The sequence below is a fragment of the Corvus cornix genome, chromosome 1, assembly GCF_000738735.6.
Source record: "Corvus cornix cornix isolate S_Up_H32 chromosome 1, ASM73873v5, whole genome shotgun sequence".
NCBI lineage: Eukaryota > Metazoa > Chordata > Aves > Passeriformes > Corvidae > Corvus > Corvus cornix.
Window position 1 is genome coordinate 94,786,033 of NC_046332.1, and position 25,638 is coordinate 94,811,670.

Below are 25,638 nucleotides of genomic sequence, written 5' to 3' on the forward strand. Positions count from 1 at the left end.
GTAAAATACATAAGTAGGCCTTAAGAATCTGGGCATGGATGTAGTGTTTTTGAAAGCACAGACAGTTATTAGTACTGGCTTAAGCCCAGAAAAATGGAACTTCACACTGTGCAAAAACTTCACACAGGTGTGCGTGTATTTTGGTCCATACCACCTCAGCAAGCATCGCTTTCTCATAAGCTGAAACTGCCAATCAAGCCCAGGTGGATGTTCACTGAGATGTGAACAGTTCTGGTCAAAATGACCATATTCATTTTCAGTTGTGATCCAAGCAAATATCTGGTGAACAGAAACTTTTCAGCACCGCTTTAACTAACAATAGATCACAAGAAAGACCTTAAGGTTATATGAGAGGAACCATTCAACATTAATTTTCTAGAAGTACAATTTAAAAAAGGGAAAAAATAGTTGTGGTGTAGGTCTCAGGCCTTCAAAACAAAACAAAAAAAATCAGTGTCAATACTAATTTGCTTTTGCTGGAGCCTACCCACAGTCTTTGAAAAGTCTCAGCACTGTGCTGCGTTTTGGGGCTCTCATAGGTGAAAATGATATTGTACAATATTTCAGAAAAGGACTGCATATAGTGGAATGTTGCTTCAGAGAAATCCATATTAGTGAAGTTGTGAAACTTTTCTTCTGTGTAATTGCATTTCAAATCACAGATGGCTGTATTCAGAATGTAATGGTCATATCCTGGACTCCTACATGTCTGCTCCTCATTATTCACTGCAATTTGAGTTTAAAGTATAAATTCAAACAGATAATTGCACATGTTTTTGCCAATCATTCACTGTGCTTCACTGAAGCAATAGGTTTTCTATTTGACTAATTAAAAAAAAATAAAATCATTAATATCCTTGGTTTTCATCCAAGTCTAGGGAATGGAAAAGGGACCCTCAAGGTCAGTTCCATCATAACTAATTCTCATCTATATTGAAGAGGACTAAATCTGAGACAGTCACCTAGAAGTGAACATTTATAGGGGGATTCATCTGCCATATTTTTTACATCATCTTTAAGATGGGATAAATTAAGCTCTTACTCTTCAATCAGATGAATTCCATTCCCAAGCTGGACACTGGCTGCCTGTGTACAGGGTTTGGATCGCATGGTATTTAGGAAAAGGGTACGTACCATAGAACTGCTTAGGGAAGCACCTAGTTGACCCTGAATACACCCTGGAGTTGATGTATCTTAATTTTCTGAGTTCTCCTGGACTTACGAAGCAGGGTACCTGTGTCTGTAAGCTTCAGCACCTAATCCCTTCCTCCCTGTCTCTCCTCCCCTAAATGTAAACACCCACATTCTTTCGGCTCACTCCTGTTTGCTGAAAACATGGCTTGTGAGCAGGATCCTAGAGTCATAAAAACAGTCGCTGTGGTTGCCAAGGGAGATGAAGATTGAAGCAAAATTTTGTCCTAAGTCAAATCTGGGCCCAAGCTTGCATCTCCCATGAGACTGGAGGTTATGATAGGAGTCCCTTGGCAAAGCTGAGCTACTGGTTCAGACAAAAATGTGAGATTAATAAGTGCAGAGGGAGTCTCTAAAAGGGAGTTGTCAAAGCCCACTGAAGAGGGCAGCTCAGCTGCCATCTTGGAGGAGCAGCTGCGAGACCAGCACTGGGAAAAGCCCCAGCCACTTTACACTTTTTCTGCATAGTGTCTGTCTAGTATTTCGTCTCTATTTTGTTGTGTTTAGGTTTACTTTTTCCCTGCTACAATTGCTGATAATAGGTGAAAATCGATTTTTTTTTTCCAAATATGGGAAACACTATCAGTGCTGCTGGGTTTTGAAAATTAAATGTCAAACCCAAAATATGTAGTGAGCTAGAATACTGGCTTCTCTTGTACCAGTGGCTTTTTATGCAAAGACATGGACACCAGTTGGTAGAACGATTTACTGTTTCACAAAAAGTTGGAACAGTCTGTTTCATATTTAATGAAAAATTGCACCCATGTACTGAAATGAAAATGAACTCTGAAAGCTTTCCAGTGGACATGCAATCAAACAGCAGGTAGCAGAGAACAAGTGTTCTTGCAAAGTAAATTCAATTCAGATGAAATTAATGTTTCCTCTGGAATTCAAAATATTTAAACGTGTAAAAGTTTCTTTGCAGGTTTGAAACCTGGTACTTGCCATTACTGACATTCACAGAATTATATTAAAATAATGGGGTTTTTTTCCGGATGGATGGTTAGCCTTTTATCTAAAAGCAGAATAAATATATATATGTATTCTTCTGAATTGTGGTCCAGGAGAATTTATGCTTCAAACAAAGGATCTACTGCAACTGAAACAGGAAATCCCATTCTATTATCTTCAGTCTCCTGCAGATTTTTGAAATATTAGAAACCTGACCCCAACATGGAACAGATCCTCATAGGCTCTGCATGGGGAATGAAGCTGGAAGGAAGTTCCCATGAGTGTTAAACTTCCTTCAGTGTCCAGCTGAACAAAGAACAGAAGAAACTACACACACAATTGTTTCCTAACTGATGTTGATATTGTTAACTGTACACATACTGGCAGAGGAATAACAGCTGTATTACAACATAGAAGATTTGCTTTAATTTATAGTGACAGTACACTGGAGACCATGCTAGCATGTTGTATATCTCAGCATTGACTAGGCATACCTGCAATAGTACATATTCAGCTAGTTAGATTGAAGCCTGAAAGGAGGTTTTAAAATTAGTTTTGCTACAGCAAACAAGGTGGTATAAAATATAAACTTACATGTGCAACACTGCTGTGCTTCCCACGTCACACTTTGAAAACGAAATCTGGATATTGCTGACAAGACATATCTGTCAAATAGAGAAGCTCCAACTAGATGAGCTTTGTTTGTCCTTCCCACTTGGAATGAGGTAGTGATGTGAGCAGACAGAGGGGTGACCTGGTTAGAAGGGGAAAATTACCAAACAGAAGACACCTGCCAACAGAGAAAATGCCTGCCAGTCTGGGAGCTGAGATCCTAGGAATTAGACCTATGAACCAGAAGCATCCTTGAGTATGTGAAGTGCATCTGGGTATCTAGAAACTGATGACATCCTGAGATATCATCAATAAGTGAGAAAACAACAAACTTTCGTTGCAATTTATCATCCAAAAAGGTGAAAAATAGTCTGGAAAAAAAGGAAAACATCCTAAGAATGTAAGATTTCATAAGTGCATTGGTCTGTTCTAACCGCAAGAAAAGAGAAAAAGCCTGGAAAAGTAAAAATTGTTCTGAAGGAATAGAAAACTTCATTCTCTATTGGCTGACTCTAGTGAAGAATAAAAATCAACAGCCCTGATTGGCTGATCAAAATGGTGGTGTCCTACGTTCTCTTACACCTCTATTGTATATAAATGACTTAATTTTTATTTAAAATGGAGCTTCTCTCATTGAGAACTTCCTGTGCTGCATGTACTTTTCCAAACTCTCCACACAAACTTGAGATCTGGTGTCACACCAGACACAGTTCTGGCTGACCCTAGACTTCATGTCATGGATCATCTTTGAAGTGAGGCTTTGTCTGTAACTGTGTTGGACCCCCTGGACCCAATTCTGAGATCATTTCAGTCTGTCCTCCCATTTCCAGGATGGTTAGGCCATCACCTCTGGGGTCAGTTCGATCACCCCTCTAGGAATCTTTGGCCCCTTTTGGGGACTGTCTAATGCAATTGAAACCAATATTATTATGAACTTGCATATGTATGCATACACATAATTTATCATAAATATATCTGTGGTTATCAATGTTTGCTTCACTCATCATAAGATGCCTCTTAGGCTATGACATGAACTTTATTTCACAGACAGTGAAATGTTAATTCCATTCTATTCTGTTCTATAGTATATATAAATAATAGTATCCCTATTACAACAAAAAATAGAAAAATAATTATGAAATACTCAACCTTATACTACACCTACTATATTTAATGCAAGTTTAATAGAAGAACTGAAAATGAAATGGTGGTATTTTCCTACTACTAATTCAAGTCCCTTTTCTAATATTTAGTCAAGACTATTGACTATGTCAATTCAGTGAATCTTAAAGCCAGCAGAGAGAATATTATCTGCATCATGTAAGTATTGGCTAATCCCTCTGAAAAAAATGCCATTGTATAATACATAATGTTTAATTGCTTCTATCTGTGAGACCACGTACTCTAATTTTTTATTAACTCCTAGCAGACCAGATGCAAAAAAGCATGCGATCAGTAGAGATTTCTGGTAAGGGAATTTTAAATTATTTTATTTTATTTTATTCAGAATATTGAAACCATTTCTTTCCCAAAAGGTGAGAATTTTTAGGCTATTTACGTATCTGAACTACCAAATTAAACAGGGCTTAGACAGCTAAGTATTTTCTGCAATCTGATTACTCCCTTCAATTTTAATGTTAGTTAATTTTTTTCATTTCTCTTTCTTACAAAAACTAGTTAATTATTAGTTTGGAGCAAGAGGAAGTCAAGATCAAGCAAATTATGGCTAAACAATATGAAACAAATTATTCTGGTCACTTAATAGCAATTCTAATGTAATGGAATGTTTACTCTCTCACTCAGAGCAGATTACACAACATCATGTGTAATGAATAGTTATAAATTGCCTTTGAGTCTAAGAAAAACTGGAGAGTGTCATTGCTTTGAGTTTGTAATAAAATATTAATTTTGGTTCATGTACAGCTGTTTTGGGGAAGAAAAATTACAACAGTCTTAAGGCCACATTCCTCACTTTCCCCACACTTGGCACAAATGTTGCTGACATTTTAGCAATAATGAGTGTTTGGCAGCATATCTTCAGAAGGATCAAACAATATCTTAAAACGAGAGAAGTTCTCATGACAGATGTCGAACTGAAAGATTTGTCCTGGCTGACAACATATGCATTTATTGTCTTGTTAAATCTAGGCTAATCTACTTAAATCTAAATATTTAAAATGAGAATTTTTGGAGGTCAATCAGGATTTTAAATGATGAATGCTTCTCTGCAATGCTATGTTTTGCAAGAAATCTCTCCCCAGGTCTTCATATCATTTCTACTGCTAGAAGGAAATATTTCTTTTGGAAATGGAAGGTAATTTCCTAAGTCTTCATGTCACTTTTGGCTCCTCAGCTGAATGAACAGATAGATATTGCTGTACAACTTACTTTATCATCAATGATACAAATCACATTGTTGTAAATATTCATAGAATATTTACCACATAGATTAAGAGTGCAACATAACTTTTCCCCAAATAGTGTTCTAGTAGCATTTATACTGGGAAAAAAAATGCTTTAATGAGGGGTTTCCTGCAGTTCTGACATATAAAAATAATTTAAAACCCCCACAAACCTCTACTTTCTGAATTGGAATGGAGCTGTTTATTTTAAAATTCTGAAGAGAAGAATATAGGGAGACTTGATAGGAATCTGTCTGAAGACATCTGGTGTCCCAGGAGCCATGTTGCAGGAACTAAATTCTATGTTAGAGACACTGAAAGCCCTGAGATATCCTTTTGTGGCCTTTTAATGCTATGCATGAGATCCAGTGGTCCCAGCAGGTCCCAGTAACTAACCAGAGGACTTGGAAGGAATTCAGGCAGAGAACAGATGCAGATGAGGTAATTAGATATTTACATAGAAACTAATCACCGTTATCCTTGTCATAGTGAATATTTAAACATTTTCTGTGAGTAGAACATGATCAGCAAGCAAAGCAGGACTTATCCCAGAATACTTCCATTTTATTGAATCGTGTAGTCCTTGTATGTTTTCAACTGCATACAATATTCTAGATCTGAATACTAATAGCCTAATTCTAGATAGCACTTATCAGATTGATCCCTATCAACAGAGTTGTGGAAAGAAAGAAAAGAAAAGGCAGAGGGGTACATCCCCTGCTCTATGACTTTAGGCCCTTTTTGCAAAGCATTGTTTGGGTGAATGTATTCAGAAAACTTCATTCAAATTTATGGATATTTTTGAGGTGCCTAAATCCACATCTTTTAGTGAATAAAATAGAATGTAAGTAAGTTCCAGCTCAGTATTTATCCTGTCCCCCCAAATATCTGACTCTTCAATATTTCCCTAAATAGATACAAGGACTATCCATCAGGGAGGAGAGAAACAAAGCAGGGAATTGGTGGGAAATCAGAAAGATCAAAGTTGGTTTTATATCTTTTTTTTTGTACAAAAGGTGTCCCATGAATAGGAAATTGAAACCAAGTGATTCAATAGCACTCATTTCAGAGTTGGTTGTGTACACTTATCTAAAAACTTAAGCATTGTGGAGTCATTCTGGGCAACACCACTTCCACTGTCTTCAGGGATTTCATTATAACTGTAGGCATTTGTATAGTGGATTAGAGGATAATACACTAGGAGATCAAGGAGAAAGATAAAAAAATACGCTTTTGAGGCATTTGTAATACACAAAGGGATTAGGTGTCTTAGTGTTGGTCAAAGTCTGGATAGCATTTTCTCATAACCTGGTGGAAGCTCTGTTTTGTTGTTTTGCTGGAGTCACAGACTTACCACATCACTCAGTATTTCTGTTTATATCAAAGAATCTTTGTAGATCACAAACTCAGACTAGGTGGCACCCAGTGGTTAAAAAAAGCAGGAGTATATATCTTATGGAAGCAGGTGCTGGTATTTAAAGTGTATGATATGGTCTGAGTAGAGCTCCTTGAGAGGAGGAATGCCACATCTGAACCACATCTGCCATACTTGTTTAACCAAGTTTCATGTCCGGAAAGAAATTAAGAAAATGTCAGGTTCAGTTTCTCTTGATCAGGGCTCTTTAATAGTCAACAAATTTCAAACATCAAGGAAAAATGTTTTTCATATATACACTTTGCTCTTGCATCTCTATATAATATTCCTAGATTTTTCTGTTAAAAAAATGAAAGGAGTCAGTAACAACAAAATTAATTTACTGATTATGTAGTTTAAACTGGGTATATTTCTGGAAAGAAATAAAGATTACAAGCTAGGTAAAATATTGGTTTTTACTAATCAAGAAGAAAAAAATGAATGGGCAAAAACCAGAGCATATAATGTGAGCACCAGAAGCCCATGATGTGAGAACGATTGGAAGGTGGTTGAGCACCATATACTGCTGAGTCAGGGTGAATATCTAAATCAATTTCAAACTTATGCAAAAGATGCCACAAAGGTTCATTTACTACAGAGAGGTTACAAGCACATCTGTGCTACCAGTGAGTCAGAAGCATGGAGAGAAATACAGCAGCAGCCAAAGGAGAAAGACTGTTCTTCAGTGGAAAGAAGAGAAAATAATAGGGGGAAAACTAGGAAAAGAAAAGGAAGAGAACCAGGAGGTAGAAATTATTAGCAGCTCAACAGCTATGGCAACTCTCAACTTGAACTCCCTTATACAAAGAATGGCACAAGTGCTTATGTCTCGAAGAAGGCTACACTGTCATTTTACTTTCTTTCATGCCATTTAATCTGTCTGCAGACATTTTTACATTCAAATCACTTCATTCATACTGCTACAAATAGTGCTTGTTTGGGAGTTTATTTATTCTACAGCATTACCTCAAAAAAAAAGGGTTTTAAGACATGGTCTCTTAGGTAAACCTCCCTTTAAGGGAGGATTACAGACAATTCCAGATTGTAATGAATTACATGCTTGTGCAAAGGGCAGCTGTTTCTAGGAGTATCCAGTAGACTTTCTAAATGTTTTGTCCCTCATGTGTTCCAAGGGACAGAAAACAGTTTGCCATCTTGCTCTACCAAAATTCAAAATTGTGATATATTGTAGCTTAACCTGAATAAGATCATCCTGGTTTGTTCGTAAGTAGAAGAGAGCAAAATCAGCAGTTGCAGGGTTGTTCAGCTATGGTAAGGGACAAAGCTAATTTTGACAACAGGCAGAACATAGAAAGTAAGTTTTAGAGAGGAGAGGCTGGGTTGTCTAACTGTTTGGATATGAGTATGATCTAAGTATCTGATCTTTGGTACTGTCAGTGGTGATCTAGGGATCAATACAGTTGCCCCTTAGTTTCAACTTCATAAAGAAATATCAAGGGTTTTTCAGAAACCAGGGACATTTTAAGCTACCAACTCACCTCATGACAATATGAACTTGCCCAAGAATCAGGCTGCCTGGATGTTCTCAATGAGTTTATGTACTCTACAATGGGCTCCTCAGAGTAGAGAAAACTTTATTAAGGACAGAAAAATCTCAAAATTTAATGAATAGCTTTGGAGTCTGATGAATAGATATGTGTCGGAGTAATATGTAACTGAATTGCAGACTTATGCTCTGATTTCTCTTTCACATACAATATTGCTTTAAGTGAATAAATTGGTCATTTGTGTAAAACAGAGAAGTAAAAACTTATGGACATTGGCAAACATGAAAGTAGTATTTCTTTATTATGCTATTACTTTCCAAGGAAGACACTTCCACATAATTCTAAGGTGTTAAGAAAGAGCTGCAAGGGAGACTACAAGACAGTCATTTTACATAGCATATATCTTAGCCAAACCAGAGCAATTCTTGTTGCTTAATAACTCACTGTGAGCTATATTTAGTTGAAAACAAACATTAAAAAGACAGAGGAGAGAGTTATGCCAGCCTGGAGATATTATCAAGACCTAATAATGAACTAATTTGCTATTAAAAACAGATGTGGTTACAGACTTCACCTGCATTAATAAATGTAACTCCATTTTTTTGGTATAAAATAAGAAGCATGCAATCTTAATATAGTCTGTGGATTCAGTTAGAAACAGTGGGCTGTCTCAGAGACACAATTCTCATACAACAAGTTTGTATTTTGCTTAAATATTTTGACAGATGTTTGTAATTTCTAAGATACATGCCTTGGATACCTGTCCAAATCATTGTATTTTTCATGGTTCTTTGCTGAGAGCCTAAAACAACAGTCTACATCTTTCCATCCACTACTGTGGAACTGGCAGTGTGCTTGTCTGTCATTCCCTGATGGAGAAGAATGGAGAAAAGCAACAGAGTAAGTTCTGTGTCAGTCTGTATCAAGACAATATCTGCACTTCCCCATGAGCATACAGCCCTAGATAGAGGTGCTTGAAAACAGCAGGTTTTTGGGTTTTGTCTTGGTTTGAAAGACAGGTGTCTGCTAAGGAAGGCAGAAGCCTCCCTTGGAATGGCAGATGCAACCCCCTTCCCTCCGAATTATTGTAATTTTGAAATCAAGGGGGCTTTTAGGCAAAGATGTGGGAAATAGGAATAACAGTTCTTTAGTGTTATATATGTGTATAACCAGTCAAACAAACAGCAATAACTATGGCAATAACAGCGAACAATCACAAACCCAGTCCCAGCCTTCTCGGCTGTCGGGCCCTTTCCCCTCGGGTGCAGTTCCGCTCGCAGCCGGCAGGGGCGCTGGCGGCTCCCGGTGAGCAGGGCAGGTGCGATGGTTCCCCCGCGGCTGCAGGGGGCGCTCCGGAGCGAGCTCGGGGAGCACGCGGCACCGGTGCCCTGGGATCCCGGGAAGGGATGGAACAAAGGCTTCACAAACCCCTGGGCAGCTGATCCCGGTGTCCGGCTGGACCCTTGGGAACAGCAGGCTGGAGCAGCAGGCTGGAACGGCAGGGACGAGCACAAATCCTGGGTGGCCGACGAGGTATATGGAAACGGAGAACCCCCCCACAGAGGTCTGGGCAGGCAGGGTGAGCAGGGCTACAGCATAGGGAAGGCTCGAAGCAGCGGCGGGGCAGGGCAGCCACGGCCTGGCTCCGAGTGGGGCAGGGAAGGCGGGCTTGGGATCTCCGAGCTTCTCCAGTAGTGAGGAAAAGCAGCCGAGGAAGCAGACTCCTTCCCTCTCTCGAACAAAGGCAGAGAGCGACTGACTCCACACCCAAGTGAAACAAAAGAATAGCCAGGCGCACCCCACCCTCAATGGGTAGCTCTTTGTTTTCCCTTAAATACAGAGCAATTTGTTGTCTTAGTAACAGTATGGGGAAAATTCCTTTAACAGAAAAAAAAAACTAGAACTCTTAAAACCCCAACAGGTTTGTAGCCCTGAGCTGGGATGACATCTCTCTCCAGCTTTCAAGGACATAGGACAAAAGGACTGCCATCCAAAGGGCACTCTTGTATCCATAGCCAGACTATTCCTAGCTGGACAGAACACATGTGGTAATGGATGAATCTTTTCAAAGAATATGTGGGAATCATGGCACCCTGCTTCCATGCTCTCAGGCTCTGAGTGCAGCCCACGGCCCTATCATTCCCAGCTCCTTGGGCACAGGCTGCTCCTGCTCCAGCCAGCGCTGCTGCAGCCTGGCTGGGGAACCTGGGCTTACACCACTGGGAAAGACCTGGGACAGAAAGAGAGGGGTGTTTCACTCGGGTAACTTCACAGCTCTCATTTTCTTGGGAACTGCATCTGTGACCAGATCCTCAGTCTTGGTCCTTGCCTGAGCTATGCCACAGTCTGTGTCCAACCTTGTACCTGCTGTCCATCACCTACTGCCCCCACTGGGCTTTGCACCTGACTGATTCATCACTGTGGTCTTGCCAGGTGTTTGCAGGGCTCTGGGCTGGGCATGGTCACAACCCCTGTCTCTTCCCTGCCCCCTTGCTGCGTGCCCCTGGATGGACCATGGGAGAGCACAATGTCAATCTTTTGGCCACCCTGAGCTCCCAGCTCCCTCTCATGGGAGCCATCCACTGCAGCATCCTGACATGTTCAGAGGTGAATGCTCAGATCACAGAGAGATACCAGTGCTAATTTCTCCCTTATGCCCTTGGAGCACATCATTCCACACTTGCCAAATCAGAAAGAAATGTGAGCTTGGTACGGCTAGATAGAGAATTCCAGAAGGAATAAATCTTTAAATAAAGTATTTGGGCATTCACTGCGGAGAAGAAGATTGAGTTTATTCCCTTGTTCTGAAGATCACTTGAGCTCTTGGTGTTAAGCAGTTAATGGACAAGGAGATAGACCTGGGTACCTCCCAAGAAGGGTCTCCTGCCTAGTGTGTGGTTTCCCAGGCCCCCCTGAGGACTGTTCAGAGTGTGGCAGTGGGGAGTTGTAAAAGTCTGTATCTCCTCAGGTCAAGGAAGACCTTATATCTGTTCTGTTATACTTAAGAAACCTCTAGAATTAGTTGATTATGATAAAGAAAGAGAGGAAAAGACCCATAAACCCCAGAGAAGACCAGAGATGAAAGAATCCCCTTTGCCTAAGGATTTCCTCTTCACCACAGGCAGGTGGGAGTGCTGCTTTTGGGTAAATCTCCCTACAGCGTTGAAATTGATTCAAAACCCACCATGAGACTAAACTCTTTCTACATGTTCTTGTCCTGTACAGGGCCTGTGTATCTGGTGATGCAATTTTCTCATCCTATTTAGGATCTAGGTATTGCAATACTTACTGCTGCTGTCAGTATCTAAGCCTCATTTTGGTTTCATACCCTTATTTCTGTGTTAATAACATAGTGTTTGAATGAGAACATGGCTACAAATCCTATACATGGTATCTTTATCCTTTGTTACTCACATAGATGAGAATTCTAAGATGAGCATTTGGAGTTCTTACTTCAATAATGAATAGAGCGAGGCTATTTCCCTGCTCAGGGAGGTGCCCGATGCCTGGAGCTGGGGCTCCCTGGTGCCCCAGGCTGCAGTTCCCAGCTGAGGGTGGGATGGCCCTGAGTGCCAGGCCCTGCCCTGCTGTACTGGGGGTTCCCACAGCCCTCAGGGAGATCTTGGCCCCCATGGGGCCCTGGCAGGCATACACTGAATGTGATGTCAAACGTCTGTGACAGTTTCTCACCCCCAAAATATATTTTTTAAAAAAATTATACAAGGGCCAAGGTTATAATTAATTCTGTTCAAACCTGATACAGACAGACCCCTTATACTCTTATACAGAAACCATACCCTGTATATAGAGACAGTTGAGAAATTTCTTGGTTGTCTGAAATTTCCCTCCACTAGATTGCTGCTCTTTTTAGAATTGCAGATGGTTATTGGAGTGGATTGCGCTTTACAGCTCAAAATTAAGGAGAACCAAGATAAATGTGTGCATTAGGCCACTACATCCCTCCCTTTTCAGTTCTCCGGCTGTGATGGCCCCCATAAAGGAAAGTAATCAAATTTTCAATACTGCAGAGAATGTCAGTGCAAAGCATAAGCGGGGAAATGACCTGCGAGATTACCCAGTCTGCCTCCCTGTCACTGCAACATCATTTCTGTGAACATGTTTTATTCATACTGTCTCCAGACTCAGACAATATCCTATATCCTGATTTCCTAGTATTTTAAGCAATGGGAGTTTTGCCCCTCTGGGGAATAATTGAGCTTAAGTGGCCTTCATTATAAGTTTTTAACTATTAAACTAAATTTTATTTTACCCACACTACTATTAAATTGAAAAAGGCCATTTTTGCATGAGAAATAATACCTTAAATGAGCAGTAAATGTGCTTGGGTTCTATTTCTACAAATTTGGGAAAAAGTCTGAAGAGAAAAAAACTAAAGAATTCAACATGAATAAGAGCTTAATCTGGATTTTATAATCCATCTGGTTCATCAGAAATTCAGCATGTGACCACAGTGTACCATTTTTCAGATATGTTTTTTGAAAACTTTTAATTCAATGTTCAGAAACTGCAGCACGTTCTGGTGCTCTAAGAAGTAAAATCTGTACGTTTGCAGAAGTATCCATGAGATAAAGCTGAGTCTGGATAACCTTTACTCTTGAAATGCCTTAGAAGAAAAGAAAATTGAATTTAAATGTTTACATGGAGTTTGCTAACATGTCTATTAGAAAAAAAAATTTTCTACTTGTAAGCTGAACAAATGTAATATGGTATCACTGAAATGCAATAAAAAACCACAATGCATTTTATAGTCACTTTTTAGAGCAGAACCACATGTTAAGTATTTACATGAGAGTCTGCAACAGTTCCTGGGCTGAAAGTGTTTATTAGGTACCACTGGCTTGATTCTGCTTTCCTTGCATCTTGTGTAGTCATTTACACCTGTGCAATGATGCATTCCACTTCACATTATGGGATTTTTTATGAGATTTTGTCAGCACAAAGGGGTCATAAAGTCAGTCAATATAATCATTGAAGAATACTTTTAGACTCTGTATGGTGTGCAATCAACTTAAAAGTCTTTTATCACTCCTCTTCATAAGCCTGTAAATACAAACCATAAATCTATAATTACAGAAAAGGGCGGTTGACTACAATATTGAAATATGTGAGACAAGTGAAAACTAGGCCCACTGAATGGTACAAAAGGTCTACTACAGATCTTCTGATAGCATTTTCCTGCTGTTTCAATGTCCTGAAAGATGCCAAGATTCTGTCTGGTTTGGGAAAGATAAAATGGTAGGAGAGGCTGCAGATAGTCTTTACTCCTAAAGACTAGCTGAGCCAGATCATTCCCAAATCGAAGAACTTAATACATAACCTCCATATTAATCCAGTAACCTCTTATCCCTTTAAAGACTCTGGCTCAGTTTTCCTTCAAACTCATTCCAGAGTTTTTATCTGTTTGCCTCTCTTGCCATCTTTAGAAATTCTATGCATTTTTTTTTAATGGTGTCTTAGGGTAATTTGCAATCCCAGAGGTATAAAAAAGAAACACTTTTGATGCCTTAACTTCAAAACTTTTTTATGTCATCAAAATTTCCTGAGAAAAATTTTGTTTTAATTTTCATATTTATATAGAAGAGACCATCAAAAGTACCTGGTAGCCAATGACAGGGACAACAGAGACAAAAAGGGTGAACTTGTCTGCAAGGAACAGATGATGGGTCTGGCTTTCACAACTGCACCTTGCTTCTGAACTGCCTAATGCTTTACTAATGACTGATTTAAATTCAAAAATTTCTGTTATAGCTGGACTGAGCATCCCATTTGACTTTGCTAAATGAAACTTTAACATTAAAACATACCAAGGGAGTATACTTGGACTCAAGTGAGCAAGACAGACTTTTTAGGCCCCTATTCCTTCTGTAAGTCAGCTGTTGCTGGAAAATCTTCACACAGCTGCTGCTGAATTTTTTTGCTTTTGCATATAGACCAGAAGACTCATACTTAACAGTGGAAAGAAGGAACAAACCCAAGATCTTTGCAACAGTAAGTTCTGCAAGCAGGAGTAACTAATTTGAACTAGATGGTAAAACATTTTCTTTTGTGGTGAAAGCTTTGAGGAGTTGAAAATATCCTCATTGTTGACATTTCAGTGAGCCCAAGGATCTGTAAGATTTGAGCTTGAAAACCTTTTGAAGTCCTTCTCAGAATAGCAAATAGCTCAGGGAAAAAGACAAGCATCTGAGATGCAGGAGGTCCACTTTGGCCTTCTTGAATTCAAAGCAGAGACAGAAGCATCAGTTGTATATATGTCACAGAGTATCTTGACCACCACATTTTAGTTATTTGGGTTCATTACCTCCTCAACAGAGGCCAGAATATCATCCTACCAGCCAGAAGATTGAGCATTATAATAAATATTGAGAAGCATTATAAGAAAGAAAAAGAATGTGGCAATTATGTCAAATAAAAAAACATATGGGAGGTCCATACTGATCTAATTTCTGCTTTATAACCAAAGCAAATGGAAAAGGAATATTGATATTACAAATGAGTGAAAGCTGTTGGTATAATGTCAGATTTCTAAGAAATGTAAACAAGAGTTAGCCTGTGGTCACAGAAGAGTGTCGAACAGCAATACATCATAGAACTCCACCATGATAGCTCTCAGCCCTGCCTGTGCAGCATTCCCATCAACACTGTAAAAAACTGAGACAAATCAGCCTCCTATTTAAGGGCTTATAGAAAAGGAAATGGAGCTCCAGCTTTAGAAGAACACAAAGGAGCAGATCCTCCTTCACCAATGCAGATATCAAATATGCAATCTGCCCTAGAGACTCACATGATGGCCAGTGCTGGTTCTGGCAAGATTTTGGCAAATCTGCCCTCAGATTTGTACACATACAAATGACACCAATGACTTCAATAGAGAGCGATGAAAAGCAGTGAAATCAGAAAGCAGTATGGAAACCCACATGGACTGGGAAAATACTACATGTGTCTGCAGTATAAAGAACAAACTCCTGGATATCATCAGTGACCATTTAAAACTCTAATTGGCCTATATCCCATTGCAAAAGATGCAAATGTTTGACTGGTTTCCAGGAGCACCTGGGACTCTACATCTTCAAGGGAGATTGTACAACTGAAGAGGTTGCAGTTACGTTGATTCAACAATCTCACAGACTCCAAAAGGCCAAAAAATTTAATGAAATTTAAGCAGTAAGAAAGTGATTGACACAAGAAAACAGTTAAAATTTTGTTAAAAATAAAGCAGCTGAGAGAACTTAGTTTTTGCAAAGGTATACCAACACAACCCAGGCCAGAAGTTTCCTCAAAATCTCAGTAACTTTATGAAACAGATCTAAAGGAGCAGACTCTGAAAGATGCACTCCTTGATCTACTGCTTGTCAACAGAGTGGATCTCGTGAGAGAAGTGGAGATTGACCACCCTTGTGTTACTATACCTTTGCAAAAACTAAGTTCTCTCAGCTGCTTTATTTTTAACAAAATTTTAACTGTTTTCTTGTGTCAATCACTTTCTTACTGCTTAAATTTCATTAAATTTTTTGGCCTTTTGGAGTCTGTGAGATTGTTGAATCAACGTAACTGCAACCTCTTCAGTTGTACAATCTCCCTTGAAGATGTAGAGTCCCAGGTGCTCCTGGAAACCAGTCAAACATTTGCATCTTTTGCAATGGGATATAGGCCAATTAGAGTTTTAAATGGTCACTGATGATATCCAGGAGTTTGTTCTTTATACTGCAGACACATGTAGTATTTTCCCAGTCCATGTGGGTTTCCATACTGCTTTCTGATTTCACTGCTTTTCATCGCTCTCTATTGAAGTCATTGGTGTCATTTGTATGTGTAGCTGATAAACAGAAACTGAAGTTGTACTTTTCCTATCGTGTTAACTATTGAGATGTTAGGGTTTCTTTTAATTTGATTTCATTCTAGCTGCTTTGTAACAGAGAAATAATCTAACATCAGCATGGCCTGTGTTTTCTTTCCTTTTTATCTAGATGAAACAGCATGGTTTACCAATCATGAAATTTCCAAACCATGTGCTTTTCTGCATCTGCCTTTTTACTTCTCCTTCTCACTTTAAAACACACTGACGACCCCCTTGGTTTTAAGTGCTCATGGTGCAGTTCACATACAGTGTGTTCTTTCTGTGCAGACAGAAGTTTAATCCAGAAATTTTCTTAACACCTTAAATGTTTATTTAATGTAGCTGAACTGGACCGACTAATGGACCGACAAATTCAAAGAATAAATAACAAGGAAAAAGAACTATGCATTGATACATCCAGATACTGATCGTACAAGATTTACTGCCATACAGAAAATGACTCAAATAAAAAAATTTAAATTCAGACTCTCATAGAGAGTTCAGATAGTGAAGTGTGCCTGTTTTTGATGTCTTTTCCCAGGAAGAAAGACTCATTATTTTTAAAATATATTTCCAGGCTGGCTTGCCAAATACTATGCTTTCTTAACACAAAAAAAGATGGAACAATGTATAAAAAACTATAAAAAAGCCTGGTTCTGTTTGATTTTCAATTTTCTTATTGTTTCCCACAGTCATTTTGGGAGGGTTAGTATCGTGCTATGACACAATATTCTGTATGAAATATTCCTGTTCCAAGTAGAAAGCAAAACTTTGGCTGACTGATCACAGCCACCTGCCTACATACTCATACCACTCATACACACTGGGTTCCACAGTTTCTAAATGTTGTAGTGTGTCTTTCTTGAAGAATTTGATTCAAAACTTTTGAATTTTTTCTGAATCCTGAAAATCAAAGTAATACTTTGCGAATAATGAGGATGAGCAATTATTAGAAAAGAACGTATATTTTATGTTAGGAAAAGATTTGTCAAATTATTTGTGACTAATCATTGAAAATCATCTCAGGTAAAAGGTGAGACTTCAATATAACTATTGTTATCCTGTAAGATTTATCCACTTGAAACTGGACCACATTTATGGAAATGATTGTTGCTTCATAGAGAACTAGCAAGAAGCTTAGTCATTTAGAAAAGGATGACCACAACAAATGGAACTCTTTCATGATGCATGGACCATTGAAATATCCTGTCTGTGTTAACTTAAGGAAAAATAAAAAATAAGCCTGCACTCTACATTATTTTTCTACTGTTTTCTGATGAAGCTGATTTATATCATTATCAGCTCTCCAAAGTGACATTATGCCTGAGTATTTTCTGTTGGCTTGTGCTATGGAAAATAAACATTAGAAATTAAAAGAGACTTTGAAGCTACTAATAGCATTTCATTTTACAGTTGCGGAACACGTGGTTTTTGTTCGTATTGAACGTGCTCAATGACTGCTGACAGGTTATTCACTTCTTGACATTCTACTGCATTTTGATGATGTGAAAGGTCTTTCAGTCTTTGAAACTTAAAGGCATATTATCAGCCACACTCTTAATATACTCAGAATAGATGGAAATCCCCTATTTTTATAGAAATGAGACAGGACATTTTAGGCATCCCGGCTGGCATGAAAAATCAAGATGCTGAAAAGGAAATAGCCTTACTAACTCTGCATGGATCGCAACTTCTCTGACTGGAATTATTTTCACTAATCAAATAAAGATCCCTCTAAATACTTTCTGAAACTAATGAAATTTACTTGAAAAAGGGAAAAAATGTTGAATTTTACCTCTGAGAATTGTTTCTGAAATAAAGAAAAATATTTGCCACACTTTAAGTAAGTTCACATAAACTGACCATGAACTGTCATCTTAGACACAAAAGATTTCATTCTTCTGTGTGTGTAGTCTCATAGCAACAGATTTGCTTAAAAAATGTATTCAGAACTTAGTACAATAGAGATTTGAATAGAAAGAATATGAATGGTTTAAAATACGTACCTAGAGTCTACTGAGAGGCATCATGGGTGGCAACACTTCCAATTTTTGTCTGCAGACATCATAGGGACCAGTTTGTGAAGGCATGGCAGCAAAAAACAGTGAAATATGTAAAATGTTTCTTCTCCTTGAGCATGCATCATGTTCTGACAGTCCCTACTCCTCCCATAATATTGAGCTTTGAAGGAAAATTCAAGATGTCCAGAGAAGGCAAAGAGAAAGGTCTTTATATGCTTTCTAATTGCTGAGACAGTCCTCCTGGTACGCAGTACTTTTAAAATCTGTCCACACACCAACAGTCTTGTGAATCGAGGAAGAAAACTTCACTTGAATCTGATATGTCTTACAAAGATACTTCTAAAGGAAGCATGAAAAAATGAGGCAATGTTTTTTTGCATTCAGAAAAAACTCCTTATGGGACATGGGACATATATGTTGTCACCAGATTTCTTTTGCTTCTGTGCTATTGTAACTTTTGATGAGCTTGCTATGGTTCTGGAAATGAGAATTCCAAGCAGATTTTTATTGCTATGTTATGTATGCAGATCACAGTCATATGAGTGACTGTAGTTTTCTAATGATGCTATCTTGTGCACTGTTAACCAGAGGTTAGGAACAGTAGTGAACTCTGGAACTCATCTACCAGGGCTTTGACTTCAAAGTTCCCAAATAGGAGATCATCAACACTGCTGGAAATTGAGCTAGTGGCTCAATTATCTGAGTATCTTGATGGAACCTGAGTATCTGAGTATCTTGATGGAACCTCCCCCAGAAATGGGGTCAATAAGTGGTGACTGGGATTTTGAGGCTGTTCACCAATCATGTAATACATGTCATACGGCAAGGAATAAACATTTTCCGTCCTTTCCGTCCGTCATATTTGTGTCTGTAATTCACTGAAGTTGTAGCCTTTGAGCAGGAATCAGAAGTTCAAGAATGGCTTTCACATGTATGTGTAAATCAGCACTAAATAAAAGGAAAAAGAAAAATTAAAACATTTCTGAAAGAGTAGCTATGAGGCAAATACTGAAAGTGAAGATGGAGAAAATGCAGAAAATGCATTTTTTTAATATAGATCAGGTAGAGGAATAAAATCACACTTTGATGAAATCTAATCATTAAGACAAGAGCTGTGGTAGGAGGCAATTTAGCACAAAAAGACATACTAGGAAAGTCATATACTTTTCCACAAATAGATAATAAGCACAATTAATTTATTTGATGTCTCTGCTGATAAAAGTACATGCATCAGTTTAATAATGAGGTGGCAACTTGGTGCAATCCCATTTTGGAATGTCATAAAAGTTTTCAAAGACGTTGACATTTAGTTATTTGCTCTGATTTTCAAATTTTAAAAAAAAGCAAACCATCACAACAGCAACAACAACAACAACCTACTGTTATAAAACTGAGCTTATTAGACTTCATGAATTATTTTGGCAAATAATGGCGAGTAATTATAAAGTAGTAAAAGCTGTGGTTTTATTGAAGTTATTCTGTGCACAAGTCTTGCAGTGATCGCAACCTAACAGCCAGGTGAGTTCCACAAAGGTAACTTGCAACCGGCACAGACAAAGTGGAGTCATCTCATGATGCTTTCAGTACTGTGTTTATGCTGGTGCACAATTTAGTGCTAACCTCACCCAAATCACAGGCTGACTGCTGGAGTAGGAGCTCATGGAATCTCCTGGAATGCCAACAATGCTCACACCAGCTACTTGACAGACACCTTATGGGACAATAATACTCTATTTGTGTGCTTAAGTCTGACCCACAGACAAAATGCTCAAATAATCTATCAGTTTGTCTTGCTTTCTCTCAGATCTGGCTAATGCCCAGCAGAATAATCATTATTCATAGAATTCTGTTAGCAAAATTTTAAAATCTTAAAAAAATTACATGTGTGCAACACATCAGTGATTGTCAGCCTTGGTGTGCTCATAAAGATTCACATAACCATAACAAGGCTGATCTCAAAGATATGTCTACAACTGCAGAAATTAGAGCAATGCTTCAGCTGTGTTTTTATGGTATGTGTGTACTGCCCCAATTTTTTTCTTTTTTGAAGCCTGATTTCACTTTCTTGGAAACACACCCATATTTGCAGAAATTCAGTTCTAATATTTTGGAATTATGTGGATTATACATACCCATTATATGAAGGATGCTGCAAGTATATAAGATCAGATGAGTGAAGTTTGCTACAAACTTTTCTGATTTTCATCTCCCTAAACCAGATGTTCACTATTTTAACATTTGGAGAAAAATTAATATCTTTATGTTCCAATGTTTTGGATTCTTTCTTTCCAAAGTTCATGTTGTATGTGTTTAGGAAAGAAGCCACCTTTTATATGATTTATCTAAATTTCTCTGCAGACGAAATAAAATTTTTAAAAAAGGTGCATTTTGAAATATACAAACACATTTTGAAAAAAAAGTGCTTAGAATATACCCTTATTTTGTAAATTCAACATAGTGTTTTCAATAATTCAGTCAGAACAGAATTCTGAACACCATAGTTTGGCAACTAAAAAGCATGTAATTGAGATTTAAAACATGGTGTCCCCAGACTGAGTTTGTAATTGTTAAAAAATTTTAGTTTTGTTGGAATAACATTCTCAAGCAAAAAGTTATTTAGAGAAAAATTGTCCTGAAAAGTTGAATGATGTCTATATATGCTTTAGGGAAACCAATACTTATAACAATATATTTGGTTTTAGGGAGAAGTGTGAAAATTGCTGTGTGAAAATTAAGTGGTGTTCATTTTAAAGATTAATGTAAAAAAAGGCATTCGAACAAAAATACTCCTTCATAGATGAAAAGCAAAATAAAACTACATCTCAGGTGCATTGTTTTGCTGCTCCCTGAGGCCTGATATTTCTGGTGTGAAATACATACAGACATACTGTACTGTAATGCTGCAGCTGAGACCTATCAAGAAGCTCTGAGATGATTGTGCCTAGAATCTCCTGCTTTATTCTCCTATTACATGTCTAGTAAACTCTCACTGAGTTCTTTTGAAATCCACACTCTTTCAAATGCATTCACCATAAAAATGGAGTTACCTTATATAATTCTTGGCCTCTTATGTACTGAAAAAAAAAACTTCATCTTTTCTTGGCAGAATTAGTGATTAACTAGGCACAGACCCAAGACTGCTCTTTGTTAGAGTTGGTTTTTCCTGTTTCCATTTTTAAATAATGTAAATTCAGTAGCTAGAATTTTTGGGAATACTTACAGATGAACACAGAAATAATTTTTCTAATTATAGTAATAATAATAACAACAACAATTAATCTTATGTTAGAAAACTTAGAGTAGCATGAGGATTTCTATGAAAGAAAGATTAAAGTAATGGTGAACCTGTAGGTCTGGACACAAAAGACAGCACATTTCAGTGTTAAACTAACCAGCCCCAGTGGGGTGCACAGAAACTGGAAATATCAATTCAGATGTTAATGAGTGCTGAGACCTACAGACAAGATGTAACTAGGCCACTATTAGCAAACTGCAACTTCAGGTCTTGGACAATCCTCCAAATCTTTTGGAGTAATCCAGATGGAATAATTGCTTGGATGACATCCTAACAAAGGATATGGTAGAACAAACTAGTTTTCTGAAGTGGCCCGTACTCCATCTGTAACTCATTCTGCTCATACCAGGGACCTCCTAGGGTCTCACAGTCCTATTTGTATTTCCATTAGAGATTCCCACCTGTTGTGGGAATTTTTTATTCTTATTATTTTCTTATTTTTATTCTTATTATTATCTTATTTTGAATGAGAGTTCTTTTAGGGTGCTTTTCATTGAGAAATTAATAGAGATTTCAAGAGGAAAACAAGCTAATGTGTGATAGAGAAAGGATCTGTAAGGGATGAAGAGAAGTGTAATGCTGTTACCTTTTAACAGTGACCATTCTGTACCAAAATATTTAGAAGGACAGAACACAGAATAAAGCTTTAAGGCCCTGAAGGGATCTGAAAGAAAGCCTCAGACACAACAATCAGAAACCTTGATATCCTTGGCAAGTTGTGGCTCATCTCTTCCAGCCAAATTAGAAGCGACAAGTGTAATTGCTGAACACATCTCCTCTACACAATGGCTGATGTTCTCTGGAGAAATCCTTTTGCTCATGTAAAAAAACCTCATCAACACTGAGATAAGAAGAGGAATCTGAACAAGCTCCAGAAGTGGGCTCATGAGGTTCAACAAGATCAAGTGCATGTGCACTCACAGCCCAGAAAGCCACGTCTGTCCTGGACTGTCTCAGAAGAAATGTGACCAGAAGGAGGTTGAACGAGGTGAATCTTTCCTGCTACTCCACTTTCCTGAGGTCACTCTTGGAGCAGTACAACCAGCTCTGGGGTCCATCCAGCATAGGAAAGAAATGGACCTGTTGGAGGAGTTCCAGAGGAGGCCCACCAATAGGATCAAATGGGCTGGAGAATCTCTCCTGTAAGAGAGGGGGAGTTTTTGAGGCTAGAGAAGAGAAGGCTCTGGGGAGACCTTATCCCAGCTTTCAGTACCTAAAGGGAGCTTGTAAGAAAGATAGGAACAAACTTTTTTAGTACAACCTCTGGCAACAGGGGACAAGGGGTCGTGGTTTTAAACTGAAAGAAGATAGATGTAGACTAAGAGAAGATTTTTTACAAGGAGGGTGGTGAAACACTGATATAGGTTGCCTAGGAGGTGGATGTTCCATTCCTGGAAGCATTCAAGGTCAAGTTGGATTGGTGCTCTGAGAAACCTGATCTAGTTGAAGATGTCCCTGGTCATTGCAGAGGGCTTAGATAAGAAGACCTTTAATGTTCTCGACCAATCCATACTATTCAATGATTCTAAGTCTAGAAAACCAACTAATTGGTAAATCAACAGCAGTACATTAATTCACTCAAACCTGAAGTAAATGTTATCTATTTCATATATTGCACACTGAAAGAAAAAGAAAAATTTCAGATATTCAGAGCAATATGTAATGAAATATGATTTTTAACCAAATAGAGTTATTATTGTTTATCACCCTGTCATGCCAGCTTGCTTTTGACTAGCTAATACACTCAATAACATTACAGAAGTTAGAAAGAATTGTCTTTGAATTATATTTGGTGAATAATTACAAATCATGAATAATGAATATCAAAATGAAGGAAACTGTCTGCACACATTTCATCAACAGAAAGAACTAAATACATTTAATATATATTTTTAAGGTATTCTTTACCTTCTAGTTACCATCAGATATATATGGAGAGCTGAGTAGAAATATCTAAATGAAAATGTATAAGCTGTTAACTTCAATGCCCTCTGTCATAAAATCAAGCCATTGACAGCAGTCATAAATGCAGTGTTTAATATCTTAAACCAGGCAGAAACAGAATTCATGTGGCAACATTAAAAAATAAATAAATAATTCAAATATTCATCAAGGAAAAAAACCCACTTAAAAATTACAACAAAGGAATAGGTCAAATCTAAAAAATCTGAGTAATGGTCCTACACACCATTGTACCTAGTAAAAGCATGGAAATCAGAAAATTCAGTAAGCTTTTAAATTGTAGATGAATCCGCAAATTAGAAACAAATCACTGCTGCAGTATGTGCCCCAAGGCTGTTAGTCTCTTCACACACATCTGAAAGATTCTGCTGATGAATGTGTTCAACACAAGAAGATAAATTAAATTTCAAATTATGTATTTTTCTGGAAAAGTGAAATTATATTATTTAATATTGAAATTATATATTTTCCTGCAAATAGGACTCCAAGATCTCTGTGTCACAAAGTGCTAGCAGTGGGAGACATTCATATATCAAAAGTGCATGTCTCATTTCAGAAAGACGTAGTATTCATGTCTTAAGCCTTTTTTGAGGATACCACCATGATTCTATTCCACAATCTCCATTTTTTGGTTTTGCTTAAAATAGCTGCCAAATGAAAAAGTCCATCTTTCCCTATCCATTCTTACCCTCTTCATTTCTCCTCTCTCAATCAAAAGAAGCAAGGAGCAGAAGGATGTAGTCTGTCAATATATCCCAATTTAATACAAACCCCTTGGTCATACCAAGTTCAATGTCTGGAGAACTTCCACATTGCCACAGAAAATTAAACTAATCTGGATAGATTCACAGGAAGCTGTATTTTCTGCTGAATGAAAGCTTTGGTGGCTTTTACCATTTTCCATTTCAGACTGAAACCATTAAGGAAACACATGAACACCTGAAAAACAAAGTGATTCTAAGACTTCCAGCTGTGAGTTGCATTAGGGCTTTTTACAATTACCCATTTTCTAGCTGCCAATTTAAAATGATCTGGTTATTACATTTTTTCTCAAAATAAGGATCAAGTTCCTTTAAGATTTAGAAAATGTTGTGGTGATGGAGAGACCACCCTGTTGGGGCTGTTCCTGTTGCACTGTGCTTTCTGCACTGAAATTTTCATCCATTTTCATCCACACTGGAAATTTCTGTGTTGAGTCTTCACTGAGTAACTACTCAGCCTTCATGAGAAGTCCGTGTGCCTTCATGGGGGTACGCGGGAAGAGGTAAGCTGAACTGGGGAGGCTGTGACTGTTGGAGGGAAAAAGATAGAATAGAGGGATAAGAGGGTAGAAGAGTTCCAGGATGACTTGGCTTGAGGAAAATAAACCTGGTATCAGGATTCAAAACTGGAAAGGTGTGGAGAATATGCTAGGCAGAAAGGGAATTAAGGTTTCAAAACAACGTTTTTCTATTTGATCACCAGTTATGATTAGGTATTCAAATTAATAATCCTAAACTGAGCGTAAGTAATTTTAAATGTAACACTAGAAAATGTTCCATTTTGCCCTTTAATTTGGAATGCTTATAAGAGACATTATTTCTTTTTAATCTTGTAAAAGAAACGAAGGTTGAAAACAGGGACTAAAATAACACTCCTCATATTTTCCTACCTGACATGAAGATAAAATATATCTTAGGAACAGGAGATAATACTGTCCAATGTCTGCAAGTTTTCTGCAGTATGATTTTATTCTGTTATTAACTCACTGAATGTAACCAGTGTCAGAATACTGAAAACTGATGTGAGATTTCTATTAATAACACTGAACACAAACTTTACCAGAAGATATATTTGGTACTTATGTCAAGAACAAGTCTTCCAGATGAATATAAACAGAGTATTTCTAAAAAAATAAAATTATACAGTGTATGGTATCTTTATACTGCATTTTTAATAATATCCATAATTAGACTTCCTTCCTTCCTTCCTTCCTTCCTTCCTTCCTTCCTTCCTTCCTTCCTTCCTTCCTTCCTTCCTTCCTTCCTTCCTTCCTTCCTTCCTTCCTTCCTTCCTTCCTTCCTTCCTTCCTTCCTTCCTTCCTTCCTTCCTTCCTTCCTTCCTTCCTTCCTTCCTTCTCCTACATAGATATCTACCTCTCTCTCTCTGTTTACCTATTTACCTTCTTATATTCAAGAAGTCAGGCTGTAAAATTCAGTTTCTCCTTTTTCTTTACAGATTATGAAAGGATTTATTCATCTCGTGATACAAGGGGAGCACAAGTCAAAGAAAGAAGGTAACAGCAAAAACAAGTTTGAAAAACAAACTGGAAATTAAACTGAAAAAAATAAAGGAGTTTCTTAGAGTTTATTAATTTTTGAGGTACTGATAAAGGCAGACCTAAGAAAAGAAAATATGCTGGATCTGAGTGTGTTCTGTGGAGAA

The 25,638-nt window shown here is 37.8% G+C and overlaps 1 long non-coding RNA gene across 5 annotated transcripts in view; it reads left to right on the forward strand.

The window, feature by feature from the left end:
• Nucleotides 1-25,638, forward strand: part of LOC104686129 — an 80,060-nt gene that overhangs the window by 47,082 nt on the left and 7,340 nt on the right. For 2 of the 5 annotated variants that reach the window (XR_002044444.3, XR_002044447.3), the window contains exon 2: nucleotides 25,432-25,489. This is a non-coding gene — a long non-coding RNA (uncharacterized LOC104686129). Of the gene's footprint in view, nucleotides 1-15,842; nucleotides 24,479-25,301; nucleotides 25,490-25,638 lie in introns of those variants that run through there. The other 3 variants (XR_751269.3, XR_002044446.2, XR_002044445.3) reach the window with 2 other exon arrangements.